The sequence below is a fragment of the Alligator sinensis genome, unplaced genomic scaffold, assembly GCF_000455745.1.
Source record: "Alligator sinensis unplaced genomic scaffold, ASM45574v1 scaffold210_2, whole genome shotgun sequence".
Taxonomy (NCBI): Eukaryota; Metazoa; Chordata; order Crocodylia; family Alligatoridae; genus Alligator; species Alligator sinensis.
This window is the reverse complement of record NW_005841946.1, coordinates 348,077-371,255: the sequence shown is the minus strand read 5'-3', so window position 1 is coordinate 371,255 and position 23,179 is coordinate 348,077. Positions and strand designations below refer to the sequence as shown.

The window sequence follows — 23,179 nt, the reverse complement described above, 5'->3', positions numbered from 1 at the left end:
AACCAATCTTAATTTACCTAATTTAGGTAGTCCCAGTCTGCAATTCGAGGATTTGACTCTAATCCCAGTCACCTCTCTCTGTAAATCTTAGTCTCATACCTCTCCAGATTCTCATTCCCAGTTTCCCCCCTATTCCCAATTTCTTCGCTATTCAATTCTCAGGTTTTTTTAGTCTTCTTTACACAGCCAATCTCAGTTTCTTCACCCACTGCAGTCTCACTCTTCTCTCTGGCCTCCAAGCCACCCACCACATGCCCCGTCTCATTTCCCCGTCTCACGTCTTCCTCCCATCTTGGCATACTTGGCCTCCCCAGCTCTTTCTCCGAGTCTCCTTGCCCAGACAGTCTCAGCTGTCTCCCAGTAACCCGATCCCTTGTCAGCTCTTTCACACACTAATCCCAGTGGTTCCCAATCCCATACCCCTCCCAAAGCTTCATCCAGTCTCAATTTCCACCCTGCTCATTGGCTCCCTACTTCCTCCGTTTACTACCCACTTTCTCCAGCCATTCCTGGTCTCTATCCCTTGACAGCCTTCAATCATAGGCTCCATCCGCCAGGGGGGGTTTTTTGTTTTGGGTTGGGGGGGGGGGGTTGTTTGTTCGTTTTGGTTTTTGTTGTTTTTTTGTTTGTTTTAGCTTTTTTGTTTTTTTACAATCTACTTCCCCAATCCACCCAAAATGGTAGGTCCACTTTTGGTCTCAATTTGAATTAGATGACATCTTCCTTTCTCGTCCCTAGATGCTAATATGCAATCTCTGAGCACACAGGATACAGACGATATTCCCCCCCCTCATTTCCATTACCCAGCCTCATGCTGGCTCGGAGCAACATAGTCTGGGGCATGTGCCATCACTCAGGAATGACGCAGGCAGTTTGGAGCCAATGACGTACCATTTTTTCAGCACTAGGAGCCAACAGAGCTCAAACATGCTCTGTAAGGGTGGAATCTTTAGACTTCAGTTCTATTCCAGCATGTTCTACTCAAGGACTTCCAATATGCCTATATTTGGGCAACAAAAAAGTTGCATCCCTAACAAATGCTACCATGGGACTGAAATTTCAAATCCATGTACAAAGCACAGGAGTACTACAACTTTCCAATGAAAAGGTCAGCAGATTTTTCTTTAACATCGATATATTGGGCCAAAATGTATTGAAGCAAAAGGAAGATTTAACTTGGTGGAAACACTGCATAGAAAATTTCCATCCAAATAACTTAATACTAGCCGTTATAAGCAACTGAAAACACTATTATTGAGACTGCCCAGCAAACTTAATACAGTAACGCCACCAGACACCTGTAAAAGTGGCTTTAATATAGCTGGGACACAGAGTATCATACATGGGCCCTTTAAAGCAAATACTGCAAGAGAGTTTTCAGTAAATGAATGTCAAATATAGGCAAATGCAACATTGATAAACACACAAACCCCACAGATGAAAGCAAAACTCTGGGAGATGCTTTTTGACCACGTGAAGTGCTATAGAAAAGGTGAAATATCCTGAAAATGTCAGGTTCTAGGCATCTAATACTGGGCCCCCAAATTAATCACTTTGTTCCCCAGTTAATCACCTGTAAAATAGATATGATAATAGTGTCTTCTCTCCTCATAAGGTGTTATGAGAAATACTGGCGTGTTTCTGTGCTACCAATGCTATAGTCGCTCACCAACTCAAAAACAACAAACAAAAAAAACCCCAAAAAACATGGGCAGTAGTTTGAAACCTAAAACTTAAGTGAAATTTGTTTTGCTGGAGGCATATTAACTCAAAGATAGGTAAACTGACAATGTAAAAGCAGTTTATTTGTACAGGCAGGAACAACAAACACACCACCCAAAAATGAATGACATGAAACCAGCACTGCAAAAAAAACCACACACAGGATGGAGTACAGCTACACTTATTCTTAATTTGCTAGCTTTGTAGTTTTAGGTAAACTGAGAACAATTTAAACAAACAATATTCTTAACAAAAGAATTAAAGTTTAAGAATTACAGAGACAGATGGGTGGGCTAGAAAATCATATCCAAAAGTAACCTAAGCATCATGACTTTTTGCAACTGTATTCTTAAAATATTCATTTTCTCCTTGATAACATTATTTTTAATTTCACAGGCCATGCTTCAGCTCCATTATAGTAAGTAATATATAACCAATCCTTTGAATAGTGAGAGCATGTATTATTCCACAAATCATGCCAAGATGGATAAAGTGCATAACTGGCAAGATATAACAAGATGGGTGCAAAACTGGGAAGTTCTGTGCTCTAGAAATACACACAAATGGATCAAAGATCTTGGGATACATGTGATTACCAGCATTTGCTGATTTTGTTCAAGTTACAAGAAGACTGGAGTTGTGAAAAAAAAACAAAGGTAAGTCAGGACAGAAAACATTTTAACCTATGATTTTCACTGTGGTATAGAAACTATATTAGCATAGCATTTCAGGAAAATTAAAATTTGCAATGCTCTAATCCAGACATCTAAGGATCAATGAAGACCTCCAAATTTATCAGGTAGCTTATTTGCCACACCACGCAACAAAAAGTCCAATAAGGAAAGGAAAAGGAAAAGTAGCCATGCTGTAATCTGTCTAAACTGTGCGTACTGTGAAGAAAATGTATTAACCTTGGTAAAACGCAAGTATATATTCATGAACAGACACTATTGTTATCCTAAAAGTTTAAAGCAGATTAAAGGCATTACAAAATTAATGGTCTGGAAAAGAAATGGTTCGTACGTCACCAATCACAACGAAAAAAACTTCCTTGATAATTTATTCAGCGTCTGATTAAATGACAGTAAGCAGTCATACTATTTAGGTGCAATGATTATACGAACTAACACACACAACGGCAAAATGTTGAAAACAGACTTCATGCCACAGTGAGACATTTAGCAAACCATGAAGACGCCTACAGATTCCTCATAGAAGATTAGCGGTAAGATCTTTCTTCTGTGGCTACATTAACCACTGTGAAAAAAAAAAAAAAAAAAAAACCACCCCCCCCCTTAAAAAAAAAAAACCCCCACTTGAAAAAAAAAAAAAAAAAAAAACTCAGCCTCCCCTTTAAAATGCAGATACTCGTACTTCAGCTCAAACCTCAAAACAACGAAGAGAAAAGTTAAAGTATATATACACGCACAGTCTCTGCCCTTCAGAAAAATCAAAGCAAAGGAATTTAAATGAGGAAACAGAGATCTGATTCCAATTGCTTTTCTCCTGCTTCTTTGTTTTTAGTTAATTTAGGTAAGTGTAATGCATGTCATTTCTCTTCTAATTATAGAACTTTTGTTTTATATTTATTTACAGTAGCACCCATTATACGATGGGCCCTTTCCAAATACTCAAAAACACAGTCTGCTCAGCCGTCTAACAGCTATTAAGTAGAAGAGGAACAACAGTAGCTAATTCATACCCAATTAAAATTAACTTACTGGATGGCAGGAAACTGGTCAGCATGTGGTCAGATTTTAGAGGAGAGATTCAGATGTTAAAAAAAGAGTGTACTGATGAACTCAAGGACAGGAAGAACTTCAAGTCAAGCTCTTGAACCTCTATCCACTGTCCTAATGGTTGAATTGCCAGGTTTAATTTTTTTTTTTTAAAAACAACTCAAACCAGGTTTCTTCTTTAAATCAAATTAAAGTTACGGTTGAAAAAATAAGTACTTTATAGCCAAGAATTATGCCTTGGTACATCAACTACACATCAGTATAGTAGTTAAAACAATGCTAATATTCACATTTATGAAATCAAAAATTAATATTCAAATTTCTCACTTACTCTAGATGTAGCCTCATTCCATAATCTTTTGTACAGCTCTACCACTTTAGTTAAAAAAAGGGAAAACATTAAATAGTTGCTTACTCTTTTACCACAGCATGTCTGAACCAAGATTTAGAAAGCCAAATGATTATCATCATCTTTTTTAATTCAACTCTTTTAGTTCAACATTGCTCTGAACTCATACGAGAAACATGTATCCAAACAAGCCAGTTCACCAAGGATTTTGCAATTCATATGACCCTCTAATCTATTACTTAATGCATAGTAACTATATATTAAACCAATTAACTTCAGTACAAGGAAAAAGTAATGTATATTTTTTGCTACAGGAAAATGTTGACTGATAAGTGTTTTGATTACTTGTTTTTAAATGACTAAATTTACCATCTGTGAGATCTTTCTGACACAGTTCACCCTTTTTGGGACTAAAGACAAAACAGAAACTGTAAAGGACTACAGCTTACTAAAATGATTAGGTGATTCCCAACATTTTTAGATTTAAGGCACTCCTCATTAGCTTCATAGCACCACTTGTTAGACTCAAGGCACCCTCAGAAAATGCCAGCTCCTGGCTTTCAAATGTTTTTTTGACCATATAAAAATAATAGAACAGCTCTTCTGCTGAGAATAACCCAGGAAGACCAGAAGAGGTCAAAATGTTTTTAACACGATGAATTCCTATTTGAAATCTCTGCATTCATCTTGTAAATCACGTCTGCACACCTAACAACGCTAATGTTGTACAGTACCCCACGGCACCTTTGCAAGGATCTCAAGGCACCCTGGTTAAGAATCACTCTACTAGATGTTAGAAACACTTTGGCAAATTGGAACTTTATGCATCCCGAAAGTGCAAATAGCTAAAAATCTTAAGACTTATTACTGAAAAAGGAAGTTTTGATGTTCATTGTTTTCAAAGCAGTATTTAAGACATAAATGGAAATAGGCAGAAAACTGAGCAATATGAAAGCAATTTCAAAACTGGGTTCCAAATAATGTGCTCCCAGTAGAAAATCCATTGCTTAAATACCTGTACATCTGTACATTGACGGGTGACAAATAGCATAGTAAAAGCCATGCAGGATGCAGTAACAAAGAGCTGGATGGAGTACCTGGGGACCAAACATCTGTAAGAACTGAGGGAAAGATAGGACATCATAGGCTAATGCATCTCTAAAATGATCGTGGTCAATGATTTAACGGGATGTTGTTGTTTGTGATACTAATCACCACCTGTTCTTCATGTTACAGAATGGTGTTAAAATTGAAGTTTAACTTGCATTATGCAGAAACTCATTCTTATCACTTGTATAGAACTGAAACATTGTAGAAATATAAATTAACTTCTAAAGAACCACCTGACTGGATAAGCTATTTTAAAAACAGACTTAATTTCTCTATACATACTAACTGTACTTATAAATCTGACTTCAGCTGAGACAGTCTTTTATCATTTTATTTTCAATTAAAAAAAATGTCTTTCCCAACTGCAATTTGCAGAGACCTGTTGCACATTTTGGTGGGAAGTATACTCTTCACAGATCTCACAGACATTAAGGCTAGAAGGGACCTCGAGAGATCATTGGGTCCAGCCCCCTGCCCAAGGGGCAGGAAGTCAGCAGGGATCAGATCACCCCAAAAGCTGGGGTCAAATAACCCCAAATGTACAAATACTCTTATTTGTACCTGTTTCATTTCTACTCAGCAAGATAAAGCGTTAATTTAAAACCAAATGGTTTTCCAAATGTGATGTTCACATATGTTTTGAAAGAACTGAATGGTTCTCTACTGATTAATGCCTAATCTTAACCACATTTTCCATGAAAAAGTGCTTCAACAGCTTGATCAATTTTAATGAAGATTTGGTTAAGTTATAAAACATTAAATGAATAGATTAGTGTTATTTCTATTTATTACCATCTTAGATATTATTCATTAGTTTCTAGCCAAAAATTAAATTCATTTCTCAAAAAAAGCATTATAAGGATTACCTATGAATTCCTATTTCAAAGAACTATGGTCTCTAACAGGAATTAAATTTAGATACTTTTGTGAATTTTAAATCTATAAAAATACTTTTGTCCAAAGAGCTCATTAAAATTAAAATCGAATTAAATAGCCCTAATGGCAAATATCCTCTTTTTTCTCTTCTTTCCAAAGAAATTAACAAAGCATAACTATTAACACAGGGCACAGCATCTGTACAATTTACTACTGCAGGACTCACAAATGTGTCAGTCCTTTAGCAGTAAAATGTTTATATTAAATATAAATATACCCCTCTGTAGCTCTCTATCAGCACACTTTTAACATGAAGTAAAAGCTAGCCCACAATAGCTTAGCCCTCAGTGAAAGAGGAATTTTATTTCATATTTTGAGAACTGGAGAAACCAGAATTATGTTTTCTTCTAATTTGATTTCCTATATGATATTAAACAAGTCACCTTAATTCACCTTATTTCTTCACTTAAATTAAAAAAATAACAGTACCTAGATAACAACTTATACAGTGCTTTTAGATATTTGGAAAAAACTGCTCTGTCAAGGGAAATGATTAGCTGAAGTCTACAAATTACTTGCACACGTGCTTAACTTTATTTCCATGAATGACCCAAGAAGGCAGAAGGAATACTCGTATATTACCAGGGACCTACCGAAATTGCGATTTCACGTACTTTGCAAAAAACATAAAATCTGCCGTTGATCATGAAAGCAGGCAAAGTCCACAAAATCCAGGGCGGGCAAGAAAACATACTGAAAATAAAATGCTGGCTCCTTAGTGGGGCTGCCCACACAAAAATGAGCCCTAGTTGGCTACTGCCCCTGCCCCTCATACTGATTGGCTGAGAGGGCTACTAGTCGTGTGACCCTGCCCCTCCACCAATTAGAAGCACCACATGATAGACAGCCCTCAACCAATCAATGGTGAGGGGCGAGGCCATGAGGGCCCCTCAGCCACTCACAGGTGTATGTTTGAGGGGGACCACAATCAGCCCACAAAAATGGCAACTGGCCCCATGATCTCCCTGTGAAATCAGCTGGCTGCCTCCAAGTTCGATAGGCCCCCGCATATTACAAAAAGGCACACGTACAAGTATTTGCAGTGCTAAGGCCTCTAAAATGACCTATTTTTATAGGAATCTCTCTCAAACAGATTTCCTAATGCCAATTAATAGCCATCTTTGCATTAAGGATAATGATATGCTTATTAACCGCAGCGCAAGATATAGTTACATTCTCCTGTGTTAAAATTCATCACTTGGAAGCTGTATTCTCTAATGACTTATTTTAAAAGCAAGCCTTTACAGCATTTTTATTGTACTATTTTTTTCATCCAGATAGTGGATTTGGTATTGCGAATTTTTTTTTTAATTTTAAAATATTTCATCTGATTTAGCAGAAAGATGTAAGATGACATTTGTAAACACTAACACACTATAAACACTAAAACACACCAAAAGATGATGGGAAGGAAAAAGAAGAGAAGGGGGAAAAAAAGAGAGGCCATGAGAGACAAATTCATAGCTTCATAGACATTCAGGCTGGAAGGAACCCCGAAGGATCGTCGAGGCCAGCCCCCTGCCAAATTAACAATTTGCAAAACAGTTGTTAAAAAGATAAAAATTAGGGAAGCATCCTATTTGTTGGAAATACCTCTGAAGACAAGCTCAAATATTTAAAAGTGACCCAAGATCACAAAAGGCGATTTGCTTTTTTTTAAAGCAATGTGAAGGAAAATCTGAGGATAGTTATTGTTTTTTCATTCTTAGCTTTTCAATAAAATCAAATTCCTACTATATTTGGGAGGGGAAGGGGAGAAGCTACACACATACTGACTTTCAACTATAACTCATTTTATTAGAACTAACTCTTGACTACATGAAACAAATGTATCGAGAGGATAGTTCATATGAGAATTGTTTATTTTTTCCTTAGTGGTTCCAGCAAAAAATGGACCAAAGAGAATAGCTCTATACCAGCTTCAATCTCCACCTTAATGGTGCCTGTTCCACAGCAGTACACTAGGCTTAGTTTCAAGATCACACAACTACTTCACTAAAATTCTATCCTAATTTTCACCTTCTTTGTAATACACGTAGAAAAAGAATGGCTGCTTACCCTGTAGTAACAGTGCAGTTCCCAGTTAATGTTTCATTAAGAATCCAACTTTATGTATGCATGCGCTTCATATCCATGAGATCAATTTTGGTTTCTTTCATTTCCCCCAGTTTTTCTTGCACATATCCTCCATCAGTAGTAATTTTTTTTAAGAGAGACTGGGTTACTCAGTGGCAAAAGACATTGAGTTATCCAATTTAGAAATGTCTATGAGATGGTTTGACCTTTTGGACACTGCACTGTGACTCTTAATAGATGGGGCAGTAGTGTAAATATTTTGGTCCCATCAATATAATTCAACAATTCCTTGGTACATTTGCCACAAGCTTTTTTTTTTTTTTTCTGTTCAGCATAGGGGTAGTGAAGGCCTGCAGGAGGATCGGCTGGTTCAGATTATCCAAGCCTTAGGTGCAACTGTGGCACCGTTTTGACCTTAACGAACTCTGTATTGTGCTCGTTCACTCTCCTGGCCAGAGCAAGAAGAGCAACATGAAAAACATCATCAGAAAGAAATTGCACATGCAGCCGTTTGACAAAGGTTCAAGCTACAGCTTATTCAGTCTTGGATGGACAAGAAGGAGGTCCTGGACAAGGGTAGCTCCTCTGATCAATAAACAGCTCCCTGAGAAATTTCAATACTGTGGCATTAGAGCTAATGAAGAAAAAAAAAGCAACAGGCTAACAAGTTTAAAAATCACTATAAATTGGATCACAGCACAGCTATAAAAGAAGAGGCTGGCCTGTTTTATGTGCAACGGGTGATCAAGAATTTGTGGTGGAGGCCTAAACTAGATGCAGATCATGTAGGCATGTCAATATTGAGAACTTTTTCGATTTATAACAACTCAATCTTCTGGTAGAAGTGTTCTCCTCATGTATTAGGATATCCTACACTTGTAGGGAGCCGTCTCTGTCCGTGGTACTCAGCCAAGAGCCACACAACCAAATGCAGTAATGTTAGGTCTGGATGCTGGTATTGCAAAATCATGTCAAGGCAGTCATGGGTAAGAGGCGGTCAGAAAACTTGCTGTAGGTTCATTAGGCAAAACTACATCAGTCAATACACAGAGATGAGAATGGGCATAACTTTGTCTTGTGATTTTTGGAAATCATCCAGGGGAACAGGTTGAAAGACATATAAAAGACCTTGAGGCCACTGCAAGAGGCAAGTGTCCAATTAAGACTTAGCCAGATGTTCAGCAGTTACAGGTCAAGTCTGACAAGTGACACTACAGATAAACATGCCCTCACCTGGCCCAGCAGCCCCCGAGAGATGTATACTGCTGCAATTGTACTCCATTTCATCCTACGTACCAGCAACTGCCTTAAGAAGGGCCAATCCTTGGAGAGGTATTCGCTCACGAAGCCAAAATCATGGATAACAAAAAGACGTTAGTTCACTAGGAGACCTAACAGGGAGAATACTGATGCTGTGTAGAATCTGAATGGGAGTGCCCTGTATTATTGGTATTTGAATCCAAGGTACTTCCTATAGGCCAGGTAAGTCATGACTCTAAACTCACAGGATGAACACTTAGGTGGCTATACAAATCTTGATTTTCAAAGATCAATGATGAAGCCGAGCATTATCATTCTGTATCTGAGACAATACCTGTAGTTGTTCTCAGGTCTGGGGGACACTTAGTACCCTATGTCACCCTCACCAGTAGGATAAGGCAGTATGGAGGAAAGAAGCCTCTGATTTTCCCCACATATTCTCTTCTGTGTCCACAGGTAAAATAATTATACCACTTCTCTTACAGTCTCTTGAGAAAAGTTTCTCTAAAGAGTGATGGAAAAAACATGGTATGTAGAGTTACCATATCTACCGGAATCCAAGACTACTTCAAATGTAAGACAATATCCAAATAATTAGATTCTATACATAAAACATTTGATATTATTTCCCATGTATGGAATCTAATTATTAGCGGGTCATCTTAAATTCATCCTTCCAACTGCTGCAGTGAGGAAAACAGCAAGAGGGCAGGTGGGGGGCAGGGGGAAGGAAGTCAAGCAGCCTGACTCCCAACCCCTTACCCTGCCACACCCTGACCCCACCTATTCCACTCCTCCCCTACCTGTCATTTGCCCCTCCCACCACTGGTGATCTCTGAACTTTATCCCACCAGTCTGCACCCCTCCCCACCAGTACCCAAACCCCGTGTTTGCTGCTCCTGTGGCCTGACTCCCCACCACTTACCCTCAGGTTACAGCTTTGGTTCAGGCCCTGCTCTGGCCCAAATCACAAAGCATGTGGTGGCTCCAGCCCCCCACCCAGACAGGCAACAACAGTTGCAATGGTAGCAACTCCCAGTCCTAGGACAGGGCCAGAGCCACACCTGGGGCCAGAGCTGATGCCACTGCTGGCTGGGCAGGGGCTGGATTTACCATGTGCTCAATGCCCTGGGGAGAGAGTGGGGATGGAGACAAAGCCAGAGGCACAACTGAAGGTAAGCAGTGGGTGGGGCAAAAGGGAGGGACAGAGGTCATATTAGGGCAGGGTGGCACAAGGAGGCAGAGGCAGCAGTTGCGGCTCCAACTCTGGCCCTAAGCCTCGGTCAGGATCAGAGCTGCAGCATCCACCTGGTCCCCACCTCCTTATACATGTATCCCCCTTAATACTCCCAGCTTTGTAAAGCAGTGCAAACTGCTTCCTATCAACTGCCATGTTTAATAGCAGAATCTAAACCCTGCTTATCCTGTAGTAGACTTAATTAATCTTAATTATTTTTAAGAAACATTCTTCAAAGAAAAAGATGATTAAATATTTAACAAGGTGGTCTAAAGAACCTGAAAACAGTAGCAAGTCAGATATTCATTGGGTTCCGTCCTGCTCATATGGGCATTAAAACACAAACTGAGGAAGTTACATAGCGATGCTGCCTTTTATGCCCCCACAGTGGAAAAGCTACAAATGCTGGTTGTATATACAACCCCAATGGATGCTGCTATTCAGAAGATCGATGTGCACTCAAAGCACCTCACACATACTTTAAGAACAGCCTTGGATTAGACCAGCGGTTCCCAATCTGTGGTACGGGTACCACGAGTGGTACAGACAACCTGTCAGCTGTACGCATTAACAGATCTATTATAATTACTTTATATGACAAAAATTTGCTGGTGGTACTTAAGCTTGTATTGTTTTAAACTGGTGGTGTGCAGTCTGTCAGTTTGGGAACCACTGGATTAAACTAAATTGATCAGAAATTCAAGTTTAATCTTAAATTACCTACTTACCATTCACAGTCTGAGTCAGCCTGAACTTACTGATACTCATTTAGAAAAGAAAAAGAAAATACTTCACACAATATTCTTGCACATTTAACTTCTAAACACGTATATACTGCACGCAGTCAGGAAAGGCGAGTTCTATACATTAAAATTGTGATTTCAATTACAGTGTTTACAGTATACCGTACCCTTCCCTATATTCTCTGAAGGGAAAAGTTTTTGATAATATGAGTAAGTCGAGGCATGTAAGTTAGAAGACGAAATCAGCCAATTAATAAAATACATACAATTCAGAGAGTTCTCTCAAAACTGTCCTCCTGAAATTCCCTGGCTTGCAATATAGCCCAACTGTTGTGAATCTCTGTCATCTAAGGAGGAATAAAACACTGCTGAATACCCACGGCCTACAGGACACTGAAGTCACCTCTCTTTTACATACTGGTTTGAAGAGCTATAGCAGCTGAAGCAATGAATATTGACAGCTAGCTTGCAACAGCTGGGATACCAGTGTCCCAGGCTTCAATTTCACCTGCATCAGCAAAGGCAGAGCCTGGAGGGGAAAGCACGACTACAGCCCAATAGTTAATCTATTCCACTATTGCTGCTTTTTTTCTCCTCTATTTTTCTTCTTTCCTGTGCCCTACTCCCACAAAAAGTTATGAAGATCTTCTGAATATAATTGCCATGATGTATTAGTTTTAAAATCTTCAGGTTATTTGCAGTAAAAGTGAAAAAACTGCCATTCAACATAGAAACATGGAAATAAAATTTAAATCTTTCTATAAAAGCTTACTGGAAGAAACTGTTTTTACCTATCCAACCAACTCTATTTTATCCTTCTGTGCTATGACATAGGTCTTCCCACTCTTCCCCCTGTTGCTGCCTCAGAAATTCCACATTACTAGACAAGGCAGGAATTTGCATTCTGCCCAACAAAACTCTAAAGCTTAAAAAAAAAAAAAAAAAAAAAAGAGAGGGGAAATAAAAAAAAAAAAAAAAAAAAAAGAGAGAGGAAAAAAAAAAAAAAACAAAACTTGAGCTATTTAGAAACTTTTGGTCAAACCAATGGTTAGATCACAACTCCATGACAACTGAATGGAGCTATAATCAAATATGAGTTAGAGGTTTTAAAATTAATAAAATTATTAGTTAAATTTTATTTTGCCTTCAGTTCTCATCTCACTGCTACATGGTTAAAACCTGGGGAAGATTTGTATAGAAACTTTTGGTCAAACCAATGGTTAGATCACAACTCCATGACAACTGAATGGAGCTATAATCAAATATGAGTTAGAGGTTTTAAAATTAATAAAATTATTAGTTAAATTTTATTTTGCCTTCAGTTCTCATCTCACTGCTACATGGTTAAAACCTGGGGAAGATTTGTATTCATAGTTTCTTAGTAGGTAGGGTCGGAAGGGACCTGAGCAGATCATCGACTCCGACCCCCTGCCATGGCAGGAAAGAGTACTGGGGTCAAATGACCCCGGCAAGATGTTCATCCAGCCTACTCTTAAAGACCCCCAGGGTAGGAACCAGCACCACTTCCCTTGGAAGCTGATTCTAGATCCTAGCTGCCCTGACAGTGAAGTAGCGCCTCCTGGTATCTAGTCTGGATACCCTCTGCCAGCTTGTGACTGTTATTTCTAGTCACTCCTGGGAGTGCTCGGGGGAAACAGGGACTCCCCCAATTCCTGCTTGTCACCTCTGACTAGTTTGTAAATGGCTACTAGATCCCCCCCCTTCAGCCTTCTCTTGTGGAGGCTGAACAGGTTCAGGTCCCTCACCATGGGGGTGGCCCTCCTTTGGACCCTCTCCAAATTGGCCACATCCCTCCTGAAGTGCGGCGCCCAGAACCGGACGTAGTACTCCAACTGCGGCCTGACCAGTGTCGCGTAGAGGGGGAGGATCACCTCCTTGGACCTGCTCAAGATGCATCTGTGGATGCATGACAAGGTGTGGTTGGCCTTCCTGACCGCGTCCCCACACTGTCGGCCCATGTTCATTTTGGCATCAATAATGACCCCAAGATCCTTTTCTGCCTCTGCACTGAGGAGAAGGGAGTTCCCCAGCCTGTAGGTATGCTGCTGGTCCTTCCCCGCCAGGTGCCGTACCCTGCACTTGTCAGTGTTGAAACCCATCCTGTAACTTGTCTAGGTCCGATTGCAGCCTATTCCTCCCTTCTAGCGTGCCCACTTCCCCCCACATCTTACTGTCATCTGCGAATTTAAATAGGGTGCTTTTTACCCCTTTGTCCAAGTCGCTGATGTTGAATAGCACAGGTCCGAGGACTGAGCCCTGCGGGACCCCACTGCCCACATCCCTCCAGGTTGAAAATGACCCGTCCACCACCACTCTCTGGGTGCAGCCCTCCAGCCAGTTACTGACCCATTTGACTGTGTACGTGTTGATGCCACAGTCCCCTAATTTTTTTAATGAGAATGGGGTGAGAGACAGTGTCGAAGGCCTACCTAAAGTCCAGAAAGACTACATCCACTGCTACCCCTGCGTCTAAGGATTTTGTGACTTGGTCATAGAAGGCCACCAGGTTGGTCTGACAAAACCTGCCTCTAATGAACCCATGTTGGTTGTCCCTGAGCATAATCTTCCCTGCTGCCCCTCATGGACATGCACTATGATAATTCTCTCAAAAAGCAAGGTAAGACTAACTGGTCTATAGTTTCCTGGGTCCTCTTTCCTCCCTTTTTTGAAAATGGGAATCACATTGGCCCTTTTCCAGTCCTCTGGCACCACACCACAGCACCATGAGTGCTCGTAAAGCAGTACCAGGGGTCCCGCAATGACCTCTGCTAATTTCCTCAGCACCCTGGGGTGGAAATCGTCAGGACCAGCTGATTTAAATATGTCCAGTCCCACCAGAAGTTCCCCGACTAGATCCTCACTGACCCTAGGTCTGGGTGTGCCTCCCCTGGGGCCTACGGAGGTCTGGGGGGGGATGACCCAGTCCCTGCTCAGGAAAATCGAGGCAAAGAAATTGTTAAAGAGGTTAGCTTTGTTGTCTGGTGTGAAAACCAGATTTCCTAGCATGTCTTGCAGATGCCCCATGTTACCCGGTACCTTCTTTTTACCCGCTATGTATTTAAAAAAGGACTTGTTGTTGTCCTTGATCCAGGTCCCAGTCCCAGTTCCATCTCCACCTTTGACTTCCTGACCGCCCCCTGCAACCAAGGTATAGCCCTCCCTGGTGATGGCCCCTCCCTTCCATTGGGTGTACGCCTCCCTTTTAGCCAGGAGACGTCCCCGTATGCTTTTGGTGAGCCATGGGGGCTCTTGCGCTCTCTTGCCCCCTTTGATCCGTGTTGGAATTACCTCCCTTTGGGCTTGGAGGATCGTCTCCTTAAGGAACTATCACTCTTCTTGAACCCCCAACTCTTCTCCCCTCCGGGACCTCAGTGCCTCCCCGACTATTCTCCTTACCTCACTGAAGTCAGCGCCCTCCTGAAGTCCAGGGCTGCTGCCTTGCTGCATTCATTTACTCAATTTATAAAACTCAGCCACTGCTCACCTATCAGGGAGAAATTGTCTTTCAAATGGTCCACCATGAAGTTCATGCTACGTGCAAATCAGCACTACGTTCTGGTATAATTGCAAATGAAGAGGAAGGTGGGCTCATGCATTTCCAAGCAGGCACTGACCGTAGCAAGTTTATTACTTAGATCACTACCGTTTCTTCTCCTCCTGCTCTGGTATTGTAGGAAGCCCACAGAAGTTGAATAGTAAATGCCAAGCCAGAATAACATTCTTCCAAGCTTTCTAAGAGGTTTAACAAGACTTCCAAGCCTTTAACAGCTATCCAGACATGTACATCTTAACAGTCTACCTAGAAAACAAAGAGATTCTTTGAGCAGTTCCTCCATACACTGCAAGGGACTATGGCTAGTCTGTATCAAAAAAAGATAACAGTTGAAAATGCTAGACCACGGCAAGCATAGGTATTTCTTATGCAATATACATGCATTTTATTTATCACATTTTAGGACAGCATCTACTAAGTAAACAACAAATCAAAAGCACACGCTGCTTGACAGAGAAGTCTGTCATGTGTGCTGACAGCATCTTCCATCATGAGTTCTGCTTCCTCCCGTAGGGCAGCCAACTAAGGAGATTTTATTGCAAGAACTGCAAGTGCATTTTTTTTTAAACTTTCAATAATCACCTCACAGTCTTAATACTTTTCTTATTCAGAAAGGCTGTCATCTCACACTTTTCAATAGGTCTGAAGCCAAAATGTCCTTAGCCAAGACTGCCACACTTTCCTAGACTTGTGTGTAGAAAGGATATTGTCTCTAGTAAAAGTTATTCTTTTTCCACTTCGAATGAAACCAAGTCAAGACCACTTGAAGAAGAGCAGAAAGACAATGAGTGGGTGGCACAGAGAAAGATGAGGGTTAGGACAGCGTAACCACCACCCAAAAGAGAAGTCTATTATTTTTGCATGCATTGTTCAGGTTGGTTTTTCAACCTAAAATTCTGAAATTCGCTTGGAGTGTGACCATTTGTCCACTACATTTTCAAAAATTGCTAAGGTGTAGAAAGGGAAGATAGTTTAAATCTTACAATATAAAGGCAGAGCTGTCCAACTTCTAAGTGGCCAGAGGCCACATGCTACCCAGACCACATCAGCATGAACCATGTGTGGGTGCCCTGAGCTCCCCAGCAGCAGGAACCCCTGCTACACTTTACTGAGCAGGAAACCTGGGCCATGGGTTTCCCCCCGCCCCAGGGAATAGGGCAGCACAGCCCATGGCGCAGGAGCAAGAAGTAAGAACTGGAGGAGGGAGGGGAACCTGGAGCCTCAGCTGCTCCAGAGCAGCAGCCAGGTGATGCCCCTAAAGTCACAAATTAACCCTTTGAAGACCACCATTGGACAGTTCTGACTTAAGGCATGATTATGGGAGATGCTTTTTTTAAGCAGGCAAGACTTACAATACAGTCCTTGCCTAGTGGAAAATATTTTATTTCAAGAGAGAGGTTTAAGACTTTAAGGAAGAATTCATTGCAAACATCTGGTAGCCTTCCTCAGTGAAAGACAGACTTTTGAACCAGAACAGCCATGCTTACCTACTTCCTGCCATAGTACAGAACTTGCTTTTTAAAAATTATTCCTTTCCTACAGTACATACAAGACCCAACCTAGGATGAAGTACTTTAAGAGTACTGTTGATCAAAGCATTCCTACATATCTTTATGTAGGAACATAAAGATATGTAGGAATGCTTTGATCGACCCAAATACATCTCAACCATAATCAACTGAGGTGTAGAACAAGATTAAGATCTTAAATTAAATAAGTAATCTCTTCACAGGTGCTTAGTGGGCCAGGAGAAGTATCTCCTGCTTGCTCGGTTGTTATGGTTTATAATATTTCTGTTCAAAATTCCAACCCTTTCTCCCTAACCTGAACTAGGAACTTATTTTATCCATGGTGAAAGACAGGACTAATTCTTTCTAATTATTTTGCAGTGTTGAAGACGATGACTATTTCCAAACTCTCTATAATGTACCAAACAAACAAAAAAAACCACTAGATTTAAATTAAAGTTTCAGCCTGCTGCTTTACACTTCGGCAAGAGAAAAGGTAAGAAACTCACAAAAGAACCAAGTAACATGCAGGGGTATGGAACATGCCGCATATAACTCTGAACCCAGACTAGGCACAATTAAAAGGCTTGTCTGAGAGTGATGGGGGGGTGGAAATCAGGAAAGAATACCTATCCTCAATCATAAATTAAGCTGCAAGTTCCTGCTTCAGTCCATTCTTTGTCTTCATTTACCCATGTCCTGACCAAACGTAAGCAGACTTCTGCTATGGTGTGCTATGTGGTGTTACATACCGCAAAGGAGACAGCATTATTAACACTGTCACACCTCTTTCCTGATTCACAAGACATTCTTCACAGCAGAAATGGTCTTAAAAAATGCTGTCCAATATCAATTGCACACTTCTGACCACTAATTATAAAGTGGTTAACACTAAGTTTGCCTTTCCGCTGTTCACAGGATAGCGTTTGGTAAATTAGATGTGCAAGTCCTCAATCTTGTATTAGTTCTTTGATAAAGTAAAGCTGGAGCTTTGCTCTAGCCATAAGAGTTAGGGAGGAAAGGAGAGGAAAGGATTTTCTGTGATAACTTTCAATAGGCAACTGCATAGTTGGAGGAGCCTTTAAATCTGCAAAAGTAAGAGCTCTGAAACCAGAAAGCAAATGAAAAAAGCACCAAACCTTTCGGTGTCTTTAAAGTAAATAAATTTTTAACGTTGACAATACTGCCATTGACAAATACGCAGGTATATTCAGTGATTGTATCTTCATTAACCAAGTTCTGGGCTTGGTTATGTTACATTTTAGTTAGAGGGCAGGGTAGATTTGCACCTTATACACTAATGTGAGTGAGAATACTTTCCTGAGCTCAAGCTCACTTCAGATGCTGAAAGGATGTACAGAAAGTAAGAGTATAAGAAAGAGAGAGAAATTAGAATACAAAAGAAAAAGAAGGGGAGACAAAGGGGAGGGGCATATGGGGTCATGGGGGTGCACGTGCATTCCCTGAGAGCACTGGTGCACCCCCTGACCAGCCATGGTCCCCACTTAGGTGATGGGCTGGGGGGCAGACAGGAGCTCCTGTGGCCCCTCCCACCCCGCAAGTGCCAGCCCCAGATGCAGGCCATAGCTGCTGCTGGAAGTGCCATGGCTGCTCACCAGCCGGTAAGTTCTGCTGCGAGGGACCCGCACAGTCAGCGAGATTGACTGTGGGGACACCCCCCCCGGTCGCTGACTGGTTGCTGGGGGGCCACATGCTCCCCTAAGGCGGCACCAGTCACCCATGGGGGGGAGGGGTGGTACTGTGCTAGGAGAAACAAGAAAGCAAGCAGTAAAGCCATAAGAACAAGAAATCACAAAAGCTAATCCAGATAAGCAATTTTTGGCTCAAATTGTTTTTTAAAAGTTTGCTGTTTGACAATAGCCATCCTCAGATCAGCAATGGAGCATCCAGGGAGGTTAAAGTGTTCTGCTATTGGCTGGTGCGTCATTCTGCGGCTGAAATCAGAAAGGATCCATCTGTCCATTCATTCACATAGGGATCGTCCTGTATGCCCAATGCAGACAGCAGACAGGCATGGTAGATGGCGTATACAACATTGGTAGAGTTACAGGTGAAAAAAAATCATGGACATTATACTCCATGTTATTGAGTCCAGCGATGATGTGGTCTGTATTGATGTTGGGGCACAGAAGGCATTTGGACCTGTTGTCAGGCCTGATGCCTGGGTGGGACTGGGAGTTAGGTAGCCTGTTACTGGAGAGACATTGCTTGAGGCTCCAGGACTGCATGAAAAGCAGGGCCAGTTTGTCCTATATGGCTAGTTCGAGATGGTCATCCTTTTCTAGGAGGGGCTGGAGGTCATTAATGATATGTCTAATGTGTTCCAACCAGAGGCTATAGGTGACAGCCAGAGGGACTCCCAAAGTTGGTACTGTAGCAGATCAAGGGGGTGAGGATGGAGGGGATGGGGTCCTGCATCTGCCTTTGTTGATTTAAGTGGCTACAGTTTGGGGGATGTACTTTAACTGTAGGAATTCCTGCTCCAGATCCTTTAAGTTGTGCATCCCAGTCAGTGAGGTCACAGCAGGCACTTTGTTTGGCTCCAGACAATGGATTTAGTCGTGTGCTTAGAATGAAAGCTGGCAGCATGAGGGTAGCTGTGGCAGTCAGTTGTTTTTCCAATGCAATATGGTAGTAATGTGACCACTGCAAACCTTCACTGTACTGTCTAATAAATGAATGCGTTGGGTGGAGTGGTCCAGAGTTAAGTTTGATGGAGGAAACTGTTAAAAGCCCTGGTGCAATTTCTCCAGAGATTCCTTCCCCTCTGTGCATGTAATGAAGATGCCACCTATGTACTTTAGATGGATCATGGGAATGAAAGGGCAGCTGTAGAGGAACAGACTTCAAGGTCTGTCATACATATACTTGCATACTGTGGGGCCATGTGTAGATATAAGGGGGCCCCAAACCTGAAACAGTTGTGTGTGATGACAAAATGGGAGAGTGGAATAGAAACAAGCAATTTTCTCATTAGGGTAATGCTCTTTTTAGTTTGCAATCTGTCTTCATGGGGGATGCTGGTACACAGAGATGTAGCAACCATGGTAGCTAATATGGTGTTAGCTGGGCACACCGCAAAGTTAGTACCATATTTCCTCAAGTACAACATGCACCCTACCCGCCAAAAAAGTCAGCCTCCCCCAAACTGGGGTGCACATATGAAGCGGGGAAGAAGTTTTCCTCCCTGAAAAAGAAGAAAACCTGGAGACATGCATGCCATGCAGCTGCTAAGATGGTTGCTGCTTATGACTGCTCAGCAAACTGAAAGAAATCTAACCCTTTCACAGCTGTAGCTACTGGCTGTGCCCTGCTTATTAGGGTTGTGCAAAGCTTTGGTCACTGATTCAATTTGGAGGAGATTTGGCCTGATTCAGTGGCCAAATCTCCAAATCTGAATGGAATCGGGAGACCCATTAAAAGGTCTCAATTGAATCCGAAGCCTCCGAATTAATTCGGAAAATATTTGGAGAAATTCAGAGATTCAGATTGGCCAGGGAAAGGCAGGCACAGCCTGCAGCTGCAGATTCTCCCGCGGCTTTTCCGGCTGCCCGATTCTCCCCAGGTGTGGGGGGGAGCAGCGGAAGAAGCCCCAGTGGCTGCCCCACCCGGCCCCATCCACTTCCTGGCCCAGCCTCCCAGCACTTAAAAAAAGCTCTGCACTCACTGGCTGTAGCAGCCGTGATTAGGGCCTTTGAGAGCTTGTGGCAGAGCCCCCCCCCATGCAGCATGGGCAGTGGGGATGACCTTACCTCCCCCACCTGACACCCGCATGGCAGCTGCCCCATGGCACAGATACAGCACAGCTCGGCAGGGCACCTTGCACTGTCTGGGAGCTGGGGCCACTGAGGCTGAGTGGTGCTGGGCTCTGGCTGATGGGTAGAGCCACCCCAACTCCCAGACTGCACGTGGCACCCTTCCAAACCACCATGCACGCACGTCATGGGGCAGCTGCCAAGTTCATTGATGACACCAAACTTTGGGGAAGAGTGTCCACACTTTAGGATAGGCTGGTGATCCAGGCTGACCTCGATAGGCTTGTAAATTGGGCAGATGAAAACCTGATGGCATTCAACATAGAAAAATGCAAGGTGCTCCACCTTGGGAACAAAAACCCACATCACACTTATAAGCTCGGCAGTGCTATGCTCACTAGCACCATGACCGAAAGAGACTTGGGGGTCATGACTAACCACAAGATGAATGAGTCACCAACGCAACACTGTAGCTGGCAAAATGAACAGAACTCGGGCTTACATCTACCGATGCATCTTGAGCAAGACCCAGGATGTCATCCTTCCACTGTACTCGGCCTTGGGGAGGTCGCAGCTGGAGTACTGCATCCAATTCCGGGGCTCCACAATTTAGGAAGGATGTGGAGAAGCTTGAAAGAGTCCAGAGCCACGCACATGATCAGAGGACGAGAGAAGAGGCCTTATGAAGAGAGTCTGTGAGCTATGGGACTCTTCAGCCTGGAGAAGCGCAGGCTCAGGGGTGACTTGGTGGCAGCCTATAAGTACATAAGAGGTGTGCAACAGAATCCGGGGGAACACCTGTTCACCAGAGCACCCCAGGGGATGACAAGGTCCAATGGTCACAAACTCCTGCAAAACTGTTTTAGGCTGGCAATAAGGAAAACTCCTTTACTGTCCAAGCCCCCAAGGCCTGAAAGAAACTCCCCTAGGGGTGGTGCAAGCACCTACTCTGGACACTGTCAAGAAACGTTTGGACGCTTATCTTGCCGGCGTCCTTTGACCCTAGCTAACTTCCTGCCCTTTGGGCAGGGGGTGGACCCAGTGATCTTGTGAGGCCCCTTCCAGGCCCAATGTCTATGAAATTACTGTATTTACCGGAATATAAGATGGCCCCGAATTTAAGACAACCTCCCAATTAGATTTTATTCATGGAAAATGTACAAGTTTGCTATAATTTTCCATGAACAGAATTTAAGTATTGGAGGACTGTCTTAAATTTGTCTCTCCCCCATCATCACCATTGAAGGCAGGTAGCAGGGGTGGGCATTAAGGGGCAAGCAACAGGGAGGGGATGCAATTTACCCACTGCTGCCTGCCCCCCAAATGCTTCTGGTGTGCCTGCCTCCTGCAGCCTCAGGCCCCCACTCCCTGCTCCCCAGCTTACCACCTCTGTACCACTTCTGCCCCGCACAACCTTGGTTCCTGCCCCCCACCTTTGCTCTAGGGCTGGCAAGGTCTGCCCTTGCTGCAGCATGGGGCACAGAGCACAGCTTCAGCTTGGCCCCACAGCAGCAGCACAGAACTAGCACTGGTACTACCAGGCTAAGCCACGCTCCATACTCCAGGCTGCAGCAGAAACAGCTTCCCAGCACCAAACCAAAGGTTAGGAGGGGTGCAGCAGGGGTTCAAGGCTGCAGGGGAAGAGCAGCAGGGGTAGGGAGGGGCAGACGGAAGCTGCAGCTCCTGCCCCAGCCCCAACCTGGAGTTGGGGCTGGAGCAGCTGTCTAGCCTGTGCCACCTCATATTCAATTGTAAGAAGAGGGCTTCCCCCTGTCCATGTTAAACGAGTGTGTGGGGCAGGGGGGAACCTCATCTTTTAATCAAATAAATATGGTATACACTTTTAACAATCTCTTATCTACACATACATGATCATATGGCTTCTAAAAAAAACATATTCCAAGAATAATACTTTTTACTTGGGCAAAGATTCAGTTCTGTAGTTCCTTATATTAAAATATCTCCTTTAAATGGCTTTAGAGGTTGGCTCTGCTAAAGCAAATGAAGGAAGGGGCCTCACTAGGGACTACATCCCATGCAACTACCTGAAGGGGGAAAAAAATCATGCCAGAATACTGACTGTGTCAACACTGCACTGAACAAGTGCCCCCCCCAAACCCTTGCTGGCTCACAGGCAACGATCCTAAACAAGTAACATGTTCAAAACACCACACACTGCTCTCCCAGTCAGCCCGTTTTAATCTTTTTAATTTCCTATGACTGCAAGCAAGGTTTGAAAGCCCTGGACTGGGACTACTTTAAAATAATTTACTATTCTAAAATGAAAGTTATGTAGTTCCATGTTACACGACTCTTTAAAAGTTGCCTTTTATCAGTTAAATTCAGGCTTTGAGAATAGATTGTCAAGCTACTAAACATCAAACCCTGTGATTGGTTTGTGACCTGTCTAAATTTCTTAAGTCATGAAACAGGGCAGGGGAAGGGAACTGGAAAGTACCATAATTATTAAAGCCCAAGACTAATTCAATTTAAAGTAGACCATATAATTGTTATTATTAGTTGAACAGGAAATGATAACATTATTGGAGAATATCAAGAATAAAATACATTTTCCACAATAAATATTTTACCCATATAGTTCAGTGAATTTAAAAAGGAGACAGTCCATAAGATTACTACTAAAACAAATTTTACAATGTATAATTGTGTGTGCTATATGCCAAGTTCCTACATCCATAAACTTGAGCAGATTTTTCTTCTATACCAGGCTTGTCCAACATGCGGCCCACCAAGCCATTTTCTGTGGCCCATGGTTCTGCGACGGGAAATGAAAGTAAATGCTGTTTACTTTTGTTCCCACCCCTTGTCCCTCCCCTAACCCCTCAGCAGCTTCCTAATGGCTGCTGAAGGGCTGGGGAAGGGACAAGGTTCCTACACGCACCGTGTCAGCTTGACATTGCCAACGCGGTGCGGCTCCTCCCCTCCCCCTTCATTTCATTGTCCTGTTCTAGCCCTGCCCCTCCCTCATTTGCATGCTGGCCCTGCCCTGCGCCCATCCTACCAGCCGCATGGGCCAGAGCAGGTCACAGTGCAGCAGGCGGGCAGGTGCGGATGCCAGCACGGAGATATGCTGCAGCCGGGCCCGTAGGAGATGCTGCTGCCGCTGCGTGCGTGGGCGGGTGGGGGGG

At 42.7% G+C, this 23,179-nt stretch overlaps 1 protein-coding gene across 16 annotated transcripts in view; it reads right to left on the bottom strand.

The window, feature by feature from the left end:
• The window catches only part of MEF2A (myocyte enhancer factor 2A), a 164,534-nt gene that overhangs the window by 116,326 nt on the left and 25,029 nt on the right, over positions 1-23,179 (bottom strand). The window contains exon 1 of one of the 16 annotated variants that reach the window (XM_025199545.1): positions 14,678-14,698. The exons of 14 other annotated variants lie outside the window; for them this stretch is intronic. The gene's annotated coding sequence lies outside the window, so the exon portion shown is untranslated. Of the gene's footprint in view, positions 1-11,438; positions 11,461-14,677; positions 14,699-23,179 lie in introns of those variants that run through there. One more of the 16 variants, XM_025199544.1, reaches the window with a different exon arrangement.